General features: G+C 54.4%; 1 pseudogene; it reads left to right on the top strand.

Moving 5' to 3' along the window:
- Positions 1 to 1,296: 1,296 nt before the first annotated feature.
- Positions 1,297 to 3,982, top strand: LOC146182755 (uncharacterized; annotated as a pseudogene).
- The last annotated feature ends 369 nt before the right edge of the window (positions 3,983 to 4,351 follow it).

Here is a 4,351-nt window from a genome sequence, read left to right as displayed (position 1 = left end):
ATGGAGGCACGGCGCCAGGAACAGCGGCGCCGATTTGCCCGAGTGGATGTGCTCTGCAGGTGGGGTTGTCGAGTTACACGCTGCGCGATGCAATTCAAGACGCAGGCCCTGACGCCCCACGTGTGGTTCAAGGTGCACACGGCCGCCGCCCGGGCGGGAATTTACGACGCAATGTGTCAGCCGCTACACTTTAAGACTCTATTTCTTTCATGTACCTATTTGACATACGTAGAGCTAGCGTAACCTACTCCATAGGCTTTGCAAGAGCTGACCATTTCATACGTGTATAATCAAAAGAACGACTGCAATGACCATGGCGCATTAATCACTGATGGAATATCGCACACATACAGCACTGGTAAATGCTCTATGCTTATCTTGAAACACTCATTCGGTAAACGGGTAAGCCAGCTATTTGCTAAACAAGCCGTGAATATTCAAATCACTGCAGTGGCAAAAATGATCACAGAGCCAGCTAGAGTCACCCGCGGCACGGCGACGGGCAGGCTTCCACATTTCACAAGAACTTGAAATGCGAAATATATCCGCGTGGGGCTTTGGCACACTGAATTTCATAGGAAATCAAAATAGCTTCGTGTAGCAGCCAGTATACAAGAACGGCCGCTCAGCAGAACATTTGATTGGACGCCATGCAAGTGCATTGATAGCATAAAGTTTTAATTTCTGGATTATTTTTTTGCACAAGTGCGAAAAAAAGAAGTCTGCAACGTTTCTCCGCTTTTATTCCCACCCCCAATTTCGCGATTCCATCGTCGTTCACTGCAATACAATGCTTGCGCTACATATGGCAAGAAGGTGTCAGCACGCAGTTCATCACTTGAGACCGCGCTCAAGACGACCCAACTCTCCCGTAACCGCGGCGACCCGAGAGGGCGTGCTTACGCCAAGCGGAACCCAGCGAGGAGCACATTCGCTCGGTCGGTGTGTTCATCTCTCCACACCTCCGTTACGACCGCGCGGATACCGCGAAGAGCACGTTCGCTCGGTCGGTCTGGTCTGTTATCTATTAACACCACCGTTACGAAGGCGCGGAGACTTCGCGCCCCGCGAACCCCGCCTGAGTTATGTTTCCCCTCGAACTTCGGAGAAGAGACGCGAGGACCCGACGCCTCGGGGAGAAGGCATTCGGAGCCGAGACGAGACGAAGGACAGACGCGCACGACGGCGCACCACGTCCAGCCAGGCGACCCTCTGCAGGTCATCTGAATCTCTTTTTAAGTATTAAGTATTAATAAACAGTTTGATTTTAACTCCTCATCTGGCCTCACTGCTAACATGGCGCAGCCGACAGGATCTGCAGAGGCGTCTCGCGCGCGCGAAGAACCAGCGGAATCTACAGTGCGCAGCAGAACAACCTCGACGAGTTCTGAGACCACCTTCATCTGGTCACCAACGAAATCGACAATGCGCAGTGTTCTCATCGAGTTGAAAAAACAGCGGCTGGCTGACAAGCTTCGAACCCGTGCACTGCCGTGCAGTGGCCGTAAGGATGTTCTCGACACACGCCTCCTGGACGACAACGTTCGCCTTCAGGCCTCGCTGGCTGCGTCCGACTCAGCTACCAGCCAGGCTGCAGCCGTAGGCGATGACAATGGAGGAGCGGACACGGAGGGACCGACGACAGTCGAAATTCTGCAGGCAAGAGTTGACGAACTGGAACGGCTTGTAGCCCAACGACGCACGTCACACGCAGCGAGTGGCGCAACGGGGCTACTGCATCCAGTGTCGACACGAACGGGACACGATACGGACTCCCAACGCAACGACGGAAGTCTCGCGCCTACTACGACAACGAACCAACGGCCGGCAGACACGAATCGTGGTACACCTCCGCAGTCCTCGCGGGAGAACAACGCTCCAGCTTCCGAGGGTTCGCCAAGCCTGACTGAAATCATGGCCATGTTCGCACGCGCGCAACTTCAAATGACGGAGGTATTGTCGAGAGTGTCAGAGCCAGCTCAGCCCATTCTGATCCAGTCAACGAACGACACCGCGTCCGCCATCCCCGAGTACGACGGCAATGCACAACAAAATGTCCAGACGTGGATATCGCAGGTAGAGCGCGTAGCTGCCTTGGCACACTGGTCCTCATCACTGACGCTCGCTACTGCAGCAACACGGCTGCAAGGAGCTGCGAAGGATTGGCACAGCTCTTACAGCATGAGTTGCGAATCGTGGGACTCATGGAAGCAAGCCTTCGCCTCGCGCTTCGACAGGAGGCTCACGATGCAGGAATTCCTGGACCTGCAGGCTGATCGAAGACTACGCAATTCGGAGACATTGGTTGAGTACATGTATTCGAAAAATGCTCTGCTTGAGAAATCTCCGTATCCGATGGCGAACGAAGAAAGAATTTCGCTGATTCTCAGTGGAATCGACGACGACACATGGGCTAATCCACTCGCTGCACAGCCCTGCAGCAATGTCATTGAACGGATCGACCGCGCAGCGCTGCTCGACACCAGGCGACGCAGACAGTCAACACGCAGTTCCGACAATCTGCTCCTGGCCGGTCTAACCAGATGAGCAGCGACGGATCCAGGGTGACGACAGACGGGCGCACTAATCCCAGCGAACAGTCAAGCCAGCGAAACCGATGCGGGCCACGCGATTGCATACCTGCTTCAACTGCGGCACAACGGGCCACTTTTCGTGGGATTGCACAAGGCCGAAGACGAGAGCCACGATCGCTGCGGAACAATGCCGAGCAGCCAGATCCAACGGCGCGGGCAATACCGGGACGACAAACAGGCAAGCGAATTGTTTTCTGCAATCAACGGGAGGCAATTTGCCCATCGTCAGGGGCCTCGTCGACAACCAACCGGTGAGAGTCTGCATCGATAGCGGCTCAAACGTATCCATCCTTAACGAGAGCTCTGTGGGCCCTAACGTCCGCCCCCGACCGTAGGCGTCCCCAGATCACATTGAAGTGCTTGACCGATGCATCAGACCAACGCGAGTGGCAGCGTTGGACGTGACCGTCGGAACATCGACCGTGCGGCTCGAAGAGGTCGTGATCGCGCCCTTGCCCAGTGCCATGGATCTGATTCTTGGTTCAGACTGGCACCGTGCCGCGAACCTCGACGTCACGTTCCATCCTACGAACGATGTCACCCTCGTCCCAATACCGCCATCGGTGAGTGAATCTACCGTACACACTCCAGGCGCATGCAGTGTGAATCGTACTGGCGAGACGCTGATAGCAGCCTTCAGCAACCGCACAGTCGCTGAAGAAATTTCACCAGAGAGTGACATCGGCTTCGTTAGATTGAACTCGAAGGGCCCGGGTCCCGACGAAGATTTCTTTGACCTGGTCTAAAATGACCCGTGACGCGAACGCCAACGAAAGGGACGAGCTCCGCTCAATTCTGAGTCGTCATCACGACGCATTCACAACGAGCACAGATGCGCTGGGGCTTTGCACTCACGTAGAGCACAGCATTGAACTTAGGCTCGTCATCACGACGCATTCACAACGAGCACTGATGCGCTGGGGCTTTGCACTCACGTAGAGCACAGCATTGAACTTAGGGACAATATTCCCGTCGCCTCAAGGCCGTACCGATCTTGCCCCGCGGACAGACAGTTCATGAAGGAACAGGTCAATGACTACTTGGCTAAGGGGATTATCCGACCAAGCGAAAGCCAGTACTGTGCTCCTACCATTGTGGTGGACCAACCAAACCACCCGACCACGCCCCGACGAATGGTCCACGACTACAGAAAATTGAATGAGAAGACCATCAACCTACCGTACCCAATGCCAGTGATGGAAGATGTAATCGACGACATCATGCGAGAAGGCTCGAGGTACTTCACTGTATTGGACGTGAAGTCCGCCTTTCTCACAGTACGAGTAAGGCCCGACGACATCCATAAGACCGCCTTCGTTACGCCAGACGGAAAATACGAATACTTGAGAATGGCTTTCGGGTTCTGCAAGGCACCGCACACCATGTAAAGAGTCATGCGAGACACGTTTGACGGCATGAAAAGAACATCCACGTACATGGACGATGTTGGCCAGGGAGCAGCTACGATCCCCGAAGCGCTGGCACTGCTCGATGAGGCGCTAAGAAGAGTCGTCGTCAACGGCTTAAAGATGGACATTAAGAAGTGTCAATTTGTGCGAGACGACATCTCATTTCTTGGCTATAAGATCTCCGCAGAAGGGCGAACCCTGGACGAGTCGAGAGTCGTAGCCGTGGACAAGTTCCAGCCTGAAAGCAATGCCAAGAAATTGTACTCGTTTCTGCAATTCGCAAACCATTACCGCAAGTTCATCCCTGAGTTTTCGAAACTCACGCACCCACTGCGTCAACTTGTCTCA

Source organism: Amblyomma maculatum, chromosome 7 (assembly GCF_055883805.1).
Source record: "Amblyomma maculatum isolate TAMU_Amacu chromosome 7, ASM5588380v1, whole genome shotgun sequence".
Lineage (NCBI taxonomy): Eukaryota > Metazoa > Arthropoda > Arachnida > Ixodida > Ixodidae > Amblyomma > Amblyomma maculatum.
The sequence above is the reverse complement of the archived record's forward strand: the minus strand, read 5'-3'. Positions and strand labels throughout refer to the sequence as shown.